This window comes from Eptesicus fuscus, chromosome 11, assembly GCF_027574615.1.
Source record: "Eptesicus fuscus isolate TK198812 chromosome 11, DD_ASM_mEF_20220401, whole genome shotgun sequence".
NCBI lineage: Eukaryota > Metazoa > Chordata > Mammalia > Chiroptera > Vespertilionidae > Eptesicus > Eptesicus fuscus.
Genome location: NC_072483.1, coordinates 61,679,507 through 61,695,081, shown reverse-complemented (window position 1 = coordinate 61,695,081; position 15,575 = coordinate 61,679,507). Strand labels below are relative to the sequence as shown.

Here is a 15,575-nt window from a genome sequence, read left to right as displayed (position 1 = left end):
TCCAGGGGAGCGGGGGTGGGGTGGGGGGGAGGGAATAACAGTTCCCGGAGTGCCTAGAAGGAAAAGAACTGGAAATATGGAAGAGGGACCCACCCTTCCCAACAACTGGAATCCCTACGTCTATTTCCTCCAGAGAGTGTAGCCCTGAGAGGTGGGGTTACCAGGAAGGGGGCAGGAGGCCCCAGCTGTGCAACAGGATCTGAATGTGCAGTTGTGTTTATAATAATAACTAAACTCCATTAATAGTAGCTAATTTTAGGCTTACTTTATACATTATGTCATAGGGCATGTAATGTTGACTGTGTGAATGAGTGTGATGAGCCTTCTTTGCTCCTATGTTGATTCAGTGTGAAGGTCAGATGATTTGTGGCCATCAGAAATTGGGTTTCCTGTAACCATTCATTTGTGCACCTTACAGTACATATTACTTCCTGGCAGCATTTTGAAATAGTGGGGAAGAGTAAAGGACCTCCCAAAACATGACTGGAAGGGGATATCCTTCAGTGGGTAGGGGGTCTGACTACATGTGTTTGATTTAAGAAAATAAAGATGTGGGTTCTAGTTACCAGCTGCTGTGGAACACACCGAATCCTACGGAACAATCTAGAGATAGTTGTAAACCCTACAAATAAATGTTAAAAATTCCCTTCACATGTTTTATCTTACGCACACAGAGTTGCTCTTTAATTAAAATGTGAGGTGGGTGCTCCTTACTGGTACAGCTTCAGACCTAGTGACAAGCGTCAGGTGAGTTACATGGGGGTTGGCAGGTCTCTCTAGATCACTGTCTCCACTGTTCAGAACAACCTGTGCACATCTTCTGTTGCTGACAGGACCAAGTTTGCAGCACTGTGATGAGTTGGCCCAGGGGGTGAAGAGTTTCTGCTGACCTGCAAGGCAGGGTGATGCGTAGCAGGTCCCAGGGTCATCACAGGCAAAGGGAGCAATCATACTTCCCATAAGGTTACCAACCTAGAGTGCTCAAAGACAGGTGGTGTGTGGATGTGTGCTGTGTATGTGCTGTGGGTTGTGGGTTGTGGGTTGTAGGTTATGAGTGTGTTTTGTGGATGTGGGTGTATATTGTGAATGGATGTTGTGGGTTGTGTGAGTGTTTTGTGGGTGTGTGCGTGTTGTGGGTGTGTGTAGGTGGGTGTCATGGTTTGTGGGTGTTGTGGGTTGTGGGTATGTGTTTATGTGTTGTGGGGGTGGGTGTCGTGCCGTGTGCACACACATATGTATGTCTGCTTATGTGGGGAAGGAATAGAAGCAGATTCCTCAAATTGGGCTCAAAGTCGGGAAGGCAGGCGGCATGGAGAGGTGGCAGGTGATACATGTCCAGCCTGGTTGTGCTGGAGGGTCCAGGAAGCAGGTCGAGGTAAACAACATAATGGTCCAGATACAGAACATAATGGTCCAGATACAGGCCATTATGGCCAGGCCATGGGATGACTGAAAAGTGGACACTATTTCAAATAACCCCAAACTGGGGCTGGCCCAAGGGACACCAAAGACCAGGGAGGAGGCGAGGGATCAAACTTTCTGTCTCTTTCCTAGTGAGGATCAGAATCAAATACATTACATGCAACATCATCTATCTTCCCTGATCTTCCCTAATCTGAGCTATCATTCCCCCCTGAGCCCTTCTGTGCTATGGGTCTGGCATTTCCATTTCTCTTTAGTAACTATTTACATTGGCATCTGCTCATTTCTAAGTAGTTTCTTCTTTTTCCTTGACATCCTAAGCTCTTTGTCTCTCAGATGACAGCCACACACACAGAAGGAATGCCTGACTTTGCACTGTCATTTAGCTTTATTAGGAATTCTGCTCTTTTATTAGGTTCATATTTATGAACCCCAGGGTTCTCACTAAACTGGGTTTCATTGGGATTCATATCTTTTGCATAAAAGAAGCAAGTGGCAGTGGCTTAAGGCTGCCTTTTCCTATTTCATTTAAAACTTCTACCTTCTGATCATGGGGGTCACCTAACCCTGGAAGCCTGGAATCACAGGAAGAACAGGGGAGGACTGAAGGAAACACAGTAATGCTGGGTCCAGAATATGAGCTGTAGATGGGCAAAGGCTGTCCCAGGTGGGGTCCCACTACACCTGGAAATGAAATCCACTGTGGGCCCAATCTTGGTCACCAGTGAGGAATGCAGTAAGATTCCACATGGTGACCTTCTGATGACCTTGGCAGTGTGTAGTGTTGCAATGCAACCATCAGTCTGATTTTGAATCCTAGCTCTGCCACTATGAGCACTGTGGCCTTGGGCAAGTCACAGCCTTTCTGAGCCTTTGCCTTCACATCTGTAGAATGGGCTGATGACACTCAGCTCAGAGGCTGCACTGGGATCAAGGAGACACTGAGATGTGACAGCACCCACAATGGTGATGGTGTAGGGTCCACACTCAGCACTAAGGAGCTCTCTCCTTCCTCTGCAACAGTGCCAGTCCTCAAGAGGTGGCTGTGGTACACAGCTTGGGCATAAAAGGAAGAAGAAATGTTAAATCTCCACTAAGATTTATCTCATCTCTTTTGTGTTCCTCCAACTTCCCCCATTTTGTTCCTCTGACTAACCTTGTGGTCCCCGGAACCAGAAATCCGTAAGTCAAGAGCTAAGAGAGAAAGGTCTAGGAAATGAGACTTTATGAATCTTACTGTCAACTCCAACCTCAAAGATAAAAGCAGATGACTGAAAACCCTTGGAGATCATAGGATAGAGCCAGTGACTCTGGGTCCCTCCCCAGAGTCCCTTTTAAATCCACCACTTCCCATTGTTCACTGTCCCTGGATCCATTTGGCCTCCAATAGCATCCCTTCCCTACAGGGGATGCCATTCAGCATCACCTCTGTGGATGGTACCCTAAGGGCAGACCCTTCCCTCCCCTGTGCCACTGATTCTGATCCTAGCATCTCTCAACAATTCTTAGCAGTACCCTCCCAGCTCTTGTCCCTGCTTCTACACTTGCTTCCTTCAAACCCACCTCTTCATTCAGCCTGATAACTTCTCTGAAACTCAGATGGGCCTCAGATCCTTCAGGGACTGGCTGTTGCTTGCAGGAAAACCAAGGCCACTGCTGGCAGTTATGTGCTGTCTGATGGGAAAGCCATCCCCTAGAGATAAACTGTGCACAGTCACTTCCCAGCCAGCCACTCCAGAAACACTGAGTGAGGATTAGGCTCTTGGTGTGGGCTATCCTCAGCAGTGCGAAAGTGGAGCAAGGTGAAGGTCACTGGGATTAGAAGAGGTCCAATGGACTTAAGAGTGTCTACCTGCACACTCAGTGGCCCTTGCATTTATATGACCTTCTCATTTACAACAGGCTTTATTGAGAGCTTGTCAGTGTTTCCACTAATTCTGTATTCATTTTAATTTCATAACTGATTTAATTGCATAAAAGAGAGATTTAGTAACTCAGCACCTTAGAAAAAAGCCAGGGAATGACAGCGTTGTAGAAAGAAAACCAGCCTTCTGACACACTTGTCCCTCCCCACACAGACCCTTCTGCAGAATATGACAATTTTGCAAAATTGGGGGAACGAAAATATCCAGAGCAATTATATGCATTCACTTCACCCCCAAATGCCATCTTATCTCATCTTGACTCTTAAAAATGGCTGAGGTATCACTTTGTTACATACACACAGTCTTACTCCAGCAAGGAGCAAACATACTCACCCTGCACCCCCTCTCCCCTGCACTGGTTGCATCCATCTGACCCCTTGGCCATCTCACAGCAAGTGCAGAGCTCCCTATGTCTGTCATAGTACTGTGACCAGCGTTGATAATGAACTTGGATCAATAATTGAATCCCCAGTGCCACAGTGTGTTTCAACAGTGACTTAGAAACAGACTGTGCTGTGGTAGAGAAATTCTTGTCTGGGTAAGGACAGCCTTGTCTTGAAGTCTTTGGCGAACAACACAATGACTCAAAGATAATTCTCTGCCTTAAACAGCCATCAGCCTTGCTCATCTTGTCTAAGAGTTGCATGTGCAGCAAATACGTAGTTATTAATTTATATATTATTTCCTAATCAGAAATTTTCTGAGAAAAATATTTCTGAGCAACCATGGATTGAAGTACTGGTGTTCTCTTAAAGAAACACGTAAATGCTCACATGCTATAGCTGTGGGAGACCCCATGGAACATTCTGCCCATTCTCTTCCAGGTGCATGCAAAGCCCACAGCTTATTCTGTCCTGGTGACTCAACTTGTGGTGCTACCAGAGTAATTCCATTGCCCATGCTCTTAGAAGACCGAGATCAAGGTGTCGGCTGGGCCATGGCTCCAGGGAAGAATCCTTCCTCACCTCCTCCTAGCTTCTGATGGTTGTCAATAATCATCCTCGGCATTCCTTGACTTGATCCTATGTCATAGTGACTTACAGCTGGATCCCTCCAATCTCTGTCATGTCACCACGTGGCCTTCTTCCTTCTGTGTGTCTGTGCCCAAATGTCTCTCTCCTTATAACGCACCAGTCACTGGGTCAGGCCCCAATGCTGATCCAGTGTGACCTCATCTTTACTCAATTACACCTGCAAAGACCTTATTTCCAAATAAGGTCACATTCACAGATTCCAGGTGGGTGTGGATTTTTGGAGGACACTGTTCAACCCAGTCCAGTGTTTCATGAATAATCTTTTCTGGTCCTCACAATGGCCCCACTGGGTATATTGATCATTCTGAGGCTTAGGGAAGTCAGTGAAGGTCATACAGTGAGGAAACCATGGGACAGGTATTGAAAGCCAGGTGCTTCAACCCCAAGGCCCTCACGTGCAATCACCAACAACACTGCTGGAGGCGCTATTTGTAGCAGAGGCCAACAGGTTATAAGCATCAGCGTGAAGGGTTTGTCCAGTCAAGAGGAAAATGAACAACCAGCCCCGTAGGTAACAAGGGCCTCAGTCTTAATTTTTCTCCTTTAGGAAAGGAGGCGAAAGCTGGGGAGTGGGGAACAGAAGAGGGGGACAGTGCACCAGGTCCCTTGAGGCTCCAGGTGGGAAGGCAGGCTGGGAATTGCCCCCATAGGTGTTCAGGAGTCACTGCAGCTGCTGCAGGATCCAGCTGTGGAGCTCCCAGGTCTTCTGGGGCAGGTGGGGCCACTGGTGGTTCTGGGAGGCGCAGATGCTCATGGCAACAGGAAGAGAAGCTTTCTGCCAACGAGACATCCTTTTCCTAATGAATTTTGCATTTCCCTTGATGAGGACACATGACGGGCTTAAAAATAGCATCAGCGGAGCCTCCTACCTTCATCATTTCCACTTTCACACCCTGAATGAGCGCCTCTAAATTTGGAACTGACAAACGGAAAAGATTGCCATCCAGAAATAAGGGGCTTAATGGGCCTTGTGACAAATGGTTGAGGTTTCATTTTCCACTGGCCCTTAGTTTGAAGTATCCTCATTTTTTTTCAAGAAGGTGCTGTGTACATCTTTGTTTGCAATAATTGGGTCTGAGTTGAAAGCAAAAGCCCCTGTGGAATGAGTTTCCTGTGAAAATCAGAGCTCCACCTTCTAAAATGAAACTGTAGTAGGAAGCCGTCTGGCTTAAGTAATTGAATTGTGAAAAGGTCGTCTTCCCATTGTTGTCAAAAAGGTGGGAAGATGGCTCTTCAGAGTGTGAGAAGGGAGCACTTATCCCAAGGCGGAGTGGGCCTTGTTGGTCCCGGCTCCTTGCAACCAGGTGAAGGCACAGGACCTCTCTGAGCCTGCCTCCTTGGCATACGCTGACCCTCACCTTAGAAACACATTTGTGCCATATCTATCTTGTTTCGTTCTACTTTTAGTAAGTAATGACTCCCTTTTAGTATAAAACTATGAATTTTTCAGTTAAAATGGTAAATGGAGCATATGAATTTAGCTCCCCCATCCCTGATTTTATTTTAATTTTTTGGCCAATAAAATGTGAGCAGAGATTAATGAATGTGTCCATTTTCCAACACTCTTATCAACAATCGATTTAATCAATTATTATCAACCATTGACAATCTGGAAGCAAATAAGTATTTACATCTCTTTATGTGCTTTTCTTTGATTATTAATAAAGTCAAACCACTTCATATGGACCATTTGTAATTACTCTTCTGTGAACTGACTTAAGTCAATTAACTAATTTTTAAAAAAATATTTTTTTATTTACTTTAGGGAGGGAGAGGGAGAGGGAGAGAGAGAGAGAGAGAGAGAGAGAGAGAGAGAGAGAGAGAGAGAGGGAGAGAAAAACATTGATTAGTTGCCTCCCATTTGCACCTTGACTGGGGACCAAACCAGCATTCTGGGCAAGTGCCCTGACCAGGAATTGAACTGGTGACCTTTTTGGTGCATGGGATGACACCCAACCAACTGAGCCACACAGGCCAGGGCTAACTACTTTTTATTGCAAGTATTCTTTGCATATTAACCCATTCTCTGCCAGATAGGTTGCAAACATTTATCCCTCTTTGTCATTTTTCTTTCAACTTTATGCATAATTTCTTTTTACACAAAGAAGCTAATGTTTATACGGTCGAATTTTATTCTTTATTTAAAGGTTTCAGTCTTATGGCATGTTTAGAGAATGCTTCTGCACCTCAGAATTATAAATATTTATCTAAAGCTGTATTCCAGGGCTTTTGTATTTTTATTTCTTAATACTTAAATTTTTATAATCTAGAATTTATTTTGCAGTAAGGAGAGAATTCTAGTGATTGTATTTTCTTTTCCAACTGCTTAATAAGTTGTCTCAACTTCACTTACAAAGCCATTTCTCTTTATCCTCATTGATTTAAAGGTACATGAAGTTTTTGATGACATGGGGACATATTCAAAACCATGCCATATGAAAAGAGCTCAATGACCCAAAATTGTGACAGATAGAATGAGCCCCCTATCTCAAGCAAATGTACTTATGGAAATTTTTTGGAAGGAATTGTATATGCTGTTTTTTTTTGGAGAGTATTTTATACTTTAATCCTTTGACATGTTTTCTAAAATTCCTACAATGTGTTATGTTATTTTATAATCAGAAAAAAAATCTATCATTTTAAACTACTGTGTTCTTGAACAACATAAGGAGAAAGGCCTATAAATTCAGCTTATTGTCCTCGTGGAATTCTTTCCCTGGCCTCAGCTGTATTGTTCAACGTTCTCTGGCAACATAACTAATCTTCTGCTGTACAGTGCCTCCATATCTCTACTTGAGCATCCCATAAACTTTCCAAGCAGTGGGGATAAATAGGAGTTTTTCTGAGTGAAGAATTATAGTGCATCGTTAGTGAAAAAGCAAAACCTTAGAAAAGCCACTGAGTTGTGTACAGTGAGATAAGCAGGAAATTAGCAGAGCCCGAACTTACCTCACGCTCCTCCTGCTTAATGGTTTTCTTCTTCCTTTTGCTTCTAGTTACAATAGATTTTGAAAATACAAGAACTTTTTTTTTTAATGATTTGAGAAGTCACGCCAGTTTCTTCTAAGAGCATCATGGTGGTAAGTTTCACTCTTTAGAATTCATAGTGAGATTCTGTGCAGCAGTGAAAATAAAGCAACTAGATCTGCCCCTTGTGACCGGGCTGTTGTCAAATTAAAGATGGTCAAGATTCGAAGACCTGCTGCAGTCCCTGTAACACAGAAAGCACACGAATGCATCTGTTCCCTGCCTGCTTTTCCACTCAACCCCATGTCTGACAATAATACACCACCAGAAAAACACTCATTCTTAGGAAAATTCAATTCGGTAATCACTTATTGAACATACACACTAAGCAATGCTAGGCAGTGAAGCAGATACAAAGATGAATGAGGTTAACAGTCAAATGAGAAAGGCAAGCGAGAGTAGAAATGCCCCTAATAGGACATGCATATGTAAATGTCCCTCTTTACCCAGGGCAGGGTGACAGTTTTAGAGTCATCCCTCCCCCTTTGATTATACACAAGCAACATTTTGATAGCAGCTGGCTGGAATGAGGAATGTGGTTTGTGGCCATGGAACAGAGGACTGGTGTGAATGAAGGTCATGGGCATCAACCAGAGACATACAAATTTGCCCTAGAAAGTGGTGTTGATTATCATCATGAAAAGCAAAGAATATTTATGAAAAGGAGCAATCAATAATGGCTACTGGATTCCACAAAGGACTGTTTCAAAATCCAATTCAATAAATCAATAATATCTTTCATGTACGAGGAGGCACTGTGCTTGGCTATGAGGAATATTATACAATGAATGTGTCAGGGAAGAAACAGTCTTATCCTTAAGAAACTGGCCTTTTAGTTGGGGATAAAGACCTGACAGCAATGAAGGCAGAATGGGACAAAGGCTTTGGGGAAAATGCCAGGCTGTGGGGTTAGAAGGAGAGAGAGAGAGAGAGACAATAGACTTGGTTGAATGGATCAAAAAAGATGTAAAGGAGATGGGGCATTTGAAATAGACCTTGAGGAATGACCATGTGAATACATTCCAAATATTACATATGCCTTATAATTTATGTATTCAATTTTGCTTATATCCTTCTTACTTTTCTGAAATTATTTTTTAAATTAACCAAGCAGAACCTTCTTACAGTATCATGAAACACAAACATACAGTCAAATGGAAAATCCTTTTCACTAAGACTCACAGTTCAGTTCCTTTCTCCAGAGATTTATACATGTGTATTATTTCCGAACATTTTCTCTGTGCTTAATTACATATATTTGTATTTATGTAAGTATTTGAAAAAAATTGAGCTACAATATGTACAACTTAAGCTTATACAATGTTATATGCTAATTATATCTCAATAAAGCTGAAAAAACATAGTGTGTCGATGTTATGAAAGATTGGAAGAATATACTTTATAATGTTGATTACTTCTAGTTGGCAAAATTAGGAGTAATTTTATACTTCTCTTACTCTTCTCTGTTTTCTACAATAAATGTGTATTTTTAAAAGTGAAAATCATCATTTAAAAACCAAACCAACCAAAAAATGGTCAAGGGAGAGAAAGACTTCTCTTTTCTCAACCATGGAATACAAATCCTAACTACACTTTCAAGGGACCAGCTTGGCTCCTCATTTACCGCCCCCCCCCCCCCCCCCAAAAAACAAAAACTAATTAGTAACAGAGGAATGTGTCTCGCTGAGCCCTGCACCCATCTCTGTGGCGCGGAGGCTGGGATGATAGCACGCTGGAGGTGGGGACAGTACTGACCAGACCACTCGGCTCCTACCCAGGGGTGGGATGATTGTCTGACAGGCAAGTTCTCCTTTAATGGCTATGTACTGGGTTATACAGTGACCTGCTCCCCTCTCCCTGCCCACGTTCATGTCCATCCAGAACCTGTACAGGTAACCTTATTTGTAAATAGGTAGATGTGATCAAGTTAAAATGAAATTATGCTACATTAGGTGGATCCTTCCCCTATGACTGGTGTCCTTATTAGAAGGAAATTTGGAGACAGACCCACCATGAGACAACTGGAGGCAGGGGTTGAGAATGATACAGCCACAAGCCAAGACACCCCAAGGATTGCCGGCAGCACTAGATGCTAGGAGAGAGGCATGGGGAGCAGAGCCTCCCAGAGCCTCCAGAACCCTGAGAGAAGATGCTTACCTGATGCTTGGAACCACCGGTTTATGGTACTTTGTCACAGCAGCTCTAGGAACCAGCACTTGCCACGATGCAAGTGCAGTTCCGTACCCTGCACAGCCCTCGTGTCCCCCACAGAGGCACTTTCCCTGGCTGTTAACAAGAATGCTCATGCCTCCCCTTTGTGCATTCTAGTGGTCCTTTTAGCTTCCAGAGGGATGGAGCTGGGAGCAAATTTTGATCCTATGGTCTTAATTTCTATGGGTCTTTTTGCTCTAGAAAAATGCATTAAGTCAAAAGAAAATGAGGATGGACAATGCTACTGAAATGCTCAGGGGATGGATTCCTTGCCAGTTGAAGTTGTGATGTATTGCTATGTGTGTCTGTGTATGTGCGGTTATGGGAATGTGTGAGAGAGGGGAAGGCTGGTGGCCAAAGGAAGGGAGTTAGGAAGATGCATTGAGAGAGAGAAAAAAGGAACAGAAGACATTTTGCCAAAGCAATTCACTTACTAGTCATAAAAATATCTGTGGCTACTGTTCTGAGCTGCACAATCTGCTTTGTAAGCCTCTGCTGTATTACTTAGAATACAGATTTAGGCATCTCTTTCTCGCATAAGCCTAATTTACCTCAAGAGCTACTATATAGAGAAACTCTTGCACCATTTTTCTTTTAGCTACTACTAGGAAAGTCATTCTTTGTTTCAAATTTTTTACAAATGGAGTGCTTCAGTTTTAAGCTAATCTGAAGTTTGTCAACCGACCAAAGAAATTCATAGTAGCAGGGTGCAAATTTAAGACATGTATGTCTTACAAAAAAATAGAATCCATTTCAATTGATTTTCACTGGATTACAAATACTAGCTTCAGCATGGTTCCAGCTAGATTTAAATATAATTTTGCTATTACAGCAAATCATGAAACTTGGAAACTTCCTGAGGGTCATACATGGGGAACCCTAATGGAGACATCTATACTAATAAAAGGGTAACATGCTAATTAGGGCGGACATCTTCTGGACATCCATCCATACGTCTATCTGGACAAAGCCACAGCAGCTGCAAGGGTCTAGGGCCATTGCCATGTGGGAGAGGCGGGCATGTCCAGCGCAGCACAGGAGGGGCAGGAGAGGAGGGGCAGGCCGGTCCAGCGCTGCCAGTCCAGCACCTTGGCCCCTTTTGCAGAGGCAGCTAGAAGGCGGCACTGCACCCCCTTCCACAAAGGTGGCAAGGGACAGGCTGCAGTGCAGCCCAGCCCCAGTGCTGCTCCTTCCACAGAGGCAGCCCCAGAGACAGCAGCGTGGCCCGGTCCAGGTGCCACGCCTCCGCAGAGGCTGGATGGGGTGCAACCTGCTGTGCCTCAACCTCCCACAGCCCCTTCCCCAGCCAGCCTGACCCCAGATCGCCCCCCACCCACCAGTGGGCGGGGGAGCAGGGCCAGTGCTAAGAAGCAAAGGCCGAGGGCTGGCAGCTGCAGTGGCTGGCAGTGGCAGCAGCAGCAGGGTGATGGGGGCAGCACCTTCCCCTGATCAGCCTGGTCACCTCCCGCAGAGGAGGACATCCCCTGAGGGCTCCTGGACTGTGAGAAGGGGCAGGCTGGGTTGAGGGACCCCCCCCCACACACACACCAGTGCACAAATTTTCATGCACCAGACCTCTAGTTTATTAATAAGCAAGGGTTTTTGTTTCACAGGAATTGCTCCAGCTATCATGGAATGACTTGCCTTTCCAGAAAAGGGGCAAAAATAGACCCATTGTTATATGTAGAAAATTCATAATTAGTTGGGCAGAAGAATTCTAGCCAGCTCTTTATTTTATGTATGTATTTATTTCTTGTAGCCAGCTCTTTAAATACACTCTAGTTATAAAGACCTGGGCAGGTTGTGTTAAAGAAAAAAGTATTCATCACAGTTGTTAAAGAACAGTAGAGCAGACTTTATTTGGGAGACCAGGAGAAGAGTGGGTCAATGGATGAAAAATTATTGAAAGGAAGCACCAGGGATAAGGGAGATTCTGGCTAGACCATCCTGACATTTTTGCAGAAGGCAGGCCAGGGTGATAAGATACCAGAATTTGATCAAATATTCAGGGTGGTCAGACACCAAGTAAAGGAAAAAAAACACTTTCTTCTACTCTACTGACCACACTTCTGTCACTAAATGTGTGGGGGTTTTCTCCCCACATGAACTAATTCTCCAACTCTCCAGGCACCAACTGGGGGTCCTGCAATTCAATGATGACACCAACCACCTGGAGGTAGAGCAGAGCCCACAGGTTCCAGTCTCAGTTCCACCCGACTGCCACCATGTCAGATGCCACTCAAAAGTCCCATGGTGTCACCTGTTCTTTTGACCAAATGGCTGTAAATCAGGACCCCTTCTGTTACCATGGTTAGCTAGTTATTAAAAGGAAGAGAGCAAGGGAAGTCACAGAATGTTGTGCATGTTCAGCTGGGAAGCAGAGGCCTGTTTGCTTCACTAGGAAGCTACAGTTTTAAACCCCAAGAAATCACAGCATTGTTCCTCCAAGGGGATTAACATCCCTACCTTCCCCATCCTTTACTTGATTGTATGTGGGGGAGGTGAGAGAGGGGAGATAAGGGCAGACACAATAAAGTCAAAATGGCATGGAGGGAGGTGCTTGACCCTAGAGGCCTGTCAGTCGAACCTGGGGAAAAGATCATTGGCTAGGATAGTGAAACCAAAGGAAGCCCCTGAACACTCACCCTGTTTGTTCCTGTTCTCTCCCACCAGGAGCGTACAACCATGTGGGTCAACTGGCCACCTGGGGCCTGCAACAGGCTGCATGGGCTCCAAAGGACTATGAAGCAGAAACTCTGGGCACTGGCCTTGCTGAAGACAGGGTGGGACGTTTTCCATGGTGGGACCGAGGGAGATGGGACATTGGAAGCCCAGGGGCAGAGGCAGACTTCCTGGATAAATCTTGAAACAAGACCACAATCTCCCATGCGTGGGTTCTTGGAATTCTTTCCTGGCAATCCCATGGAAGAGCCTGTTTTTCACCGACAACATTTCCTTGGTTTGATAATTTGCTAGAATGGCTCACAACACTCAGGAAAGTGCTTTACTTACTATTGCCCATTTATTAGGAGCAGCAAGTGGAAGCGATACACGGACTAGGTATTGGGAAGGGGCATGGACTTCCTTGCCCTCTTCAGGTGCACCACCCTCCCAGCACCTCCATGTCTGCACCAACCCGGAAGCTCTCCCAACACCATCATAGAAGGTTTTATGGAGGCTTCATTACCTGGGCAGGGTTGACTCAATCTTTGGCCATCATGATTTACTCAACCTCCAGCTCCTTTCTTCTTCTGGGGTTGGAGAGAGCTGAAAATCCCAACCCTCTAATCACGTGGTTGGTGTCCCTAGCAACTAGCTCCCATCCTGATGCTGTCCAAAAGCCCCCTGCCCCCAGTAATCTCATAAGCATACAAAAAGACATTTATCACTTTTAATATATTCTGAGGGTTTTAGGAAATGAGGAGAGAGAGACCAAATATGCATTTTTTATTATGTCATACCAAGGGCAGGGAGTTTTTGCTAATCTCATGCAGCAGGATTCTTGCTAAAACTGGACTAAATGGGCCAAAGGCCAGAGCCCAAGGATGAGACACTGTCAAAAAGAGGACTCAGAAGAGTTATGACCAAGGTTTGGTTAAGGACAGTCTTATATACAATGGGAAACAATGATATGCTCCATGAGAGAGTGGCAGTGACCGTGTGAACAAATCACAGCCGTATGCCCAGCACCCAGCATTGTCCCTGGCACACAGTACATGCTCAGCAAATATTTATTCAATGAACAAATTATGCTTATTTTTAAAATGGTCATTATTGATTATATGTAAGAGTCTAGCAGGAAACTTATCAATGTGGATCCAGCATTTATACACTCAATCTTGTTATTCAACCAAGAGGTTTTTCCGAATTCCTTATTTTATGGCAGGTGCCCTGACAGGTCTTGGGGTACAAAGTTGAGCAAAAACACATGTCCTGCCTTGGTGGGTTTGCAGACAGGTGTCAATCACACCAATCCACAGACAAATGTGGAATCAACTGTTCAGGAAAGACGTGCAATGCCACAGATGTCCATCCCAGGGAGGATGACCTGGTCAGAGAGGTCCAAGACGTCTTCTCAGAGGGGCTGGTGCACCTTGGCCACGACAGCAATGAGGAATGTGGGAAGGGGCTGCAGAGCATGCTGGCAGGTTTGCGGTTAAATCATTTCAGCCACACACACGAATGGTGTGGATAACAAGCTCCCGATGTGGCCTTTCTAAAAATATCTGCTTTCGCCTTGTGTTTCCTGTAATATTGCTAGTAGATTTAAAAAGTCTCCATGATTTTTCAGTAGCTAATCTAAGTGCCTATTCCTTATTTTAAGTAGGAGATTCTATTGTTTAAAAACGATCACTTTTTTTGGGTTATACTAGTAGTAGTGTAGTTGCCATCGGTTCTTACACTGAATCTGTTACCATCTTTCCACCTCCGCGGCTGCCCACCTGAGCAGGCTGCCTTCTTCCCTCTCCCAGTCATCTCACTTGGCTGTCGTTTAAGCAGAGCACTTGAGTTGCCTTTTGTTTTCCTGTTCATTTATGTGTGTGTTTATTGACAACTCTTCCTCCCCCCACACCCCACCCCCCGCCAAGACATAATGAAGGCAAGGACCTTTTCTGTCTGGTCCACTGCTACATTTCTGGCATAGAGAACAGTGATGAATAGGTACATGGAAGGTACCAAAAATATTTACACATGAATTCATAAAAAGATAAGAGAGATACAGCAAAGAAGGAAAAAAAATGACTTTTTTTTTTTTTTTTAACGAACAAGGTAGTTTGGCAACACTTTGCTGCGTGGGAGCTGCTGTTTGAGGAAGTCAGTGTGCTCCACCCCCGGAGCCCCACCCCCAGCTCTTTCCCTACCAGCGCTAGAAAACCACAGAACAGGAAGTATGGGTTAACCTGAGGCGCACTGCACATTGGGAGGTGTATATTCATAAATAATTAACAATTAGTTTTTTAGAGTGGGGGAAAAAAACCACACCCTGATTTGTAGCATTTGCCAATTCCTGTGATGTAAACACTACCACTTCAGCCAATTTTAATCTACCAACATGAATTCACTGAAGACGAAGTTGGGAAGATTGGAGCACAATTGGGTCTCACAAACCTGTACAAGCCACCTCCAGGGCATCCCTGAAAAGGCACAGGTGCCCCAAGGTCTCACAAAATCCTATGTGACTTATGTATTGGTAATGGGTAGGACTCTCCCTCCAGACACATGACTGTGTTCTATCATTTTACCCAGTTGCAAACCGAACTCGCATTCTTCCTGGCTGGCGGAAAGGTTAACTTTGGTCCTTCTTGTGTCTTCCATCCCCCTTCTCAGGGTCTTATCCAGGATGTTACATGGTGCCTAGGTGTAGGAGATGCCTCTGGTCCTTGGTCAAAGGAAACATGCATGGACCCACATCCCCTTGTCCTCTCAGAGCAGATGGAATGCCTTGCCAGTCTTGGTGTCTACTTAGAACAGTAACCGTGCCATTCTGTTGCTAATAATGGCCCAGTTCTATGTGGTTGTGATGTGAGAATAGCTAAACAAAAAGACTTTTCTTCTCCCTCCAAAAAAGCATAGCTGCAAAGAACAACATAATGGCCATTTTTAGTGCCAAGAACTAGAGTGGTGATTTTCTGCATCTTCAAAATTCATAATGATGGGCCTGAATCTTTGCAGATGTTTCAGATGAGGATCAGTCAATAAACCACCAAGAAGCAGCTTTTCTGTGACGAGCATACAATTCCTTTATAAATAGGGGGAAATAGACTAAAATGTCATCATGCATAATTTTGAATGTACCACGTGATCTTAATAGCTAAAAGACCAAAAAGAAAAAAAAAATATTTGAAGGAAATGCACCCAACTGTTAATGGTGCTTGTCTTGGACTATGAATATATTTACAATTCTTTTCTTTCTTTTATTTTTTTTTTAGTGTCCAAACTTAAAGTCAAACAAAAA

At 44.3% G+C, this 15,575-nt stretch overlaps 1 long non-coding RNA gene across 2 annotated transcripts; it reads right to left on the bottom strand.

The window, feature by feature from the left end:
- Positions 1 to 675: 675 nt before the first annotated feature.
- LOC114230399 (uncharacterized) lies at positions 676 to 15,029 on the bottom strand. 2 transcript variants are annotated; one of them, XR_008557526.1, is made up of 3 exons: positions 14,863 to 15,029; positions 7,331 to 7,592; positions 676 to 972 (listed from the first exon to the last, which is right to left on the bottom strand). It is a non-coding gene; the product is annotated as an uncharacterized LOC114230399 (long non-coding RNA). The 2 variants fall into 2 exon arrangements; XR_003616287.2 differs by having other exon boundaries at positions 676 to 890.
- Positions 15,030 to 15,575: the final 546 nt, after the last annotated feature.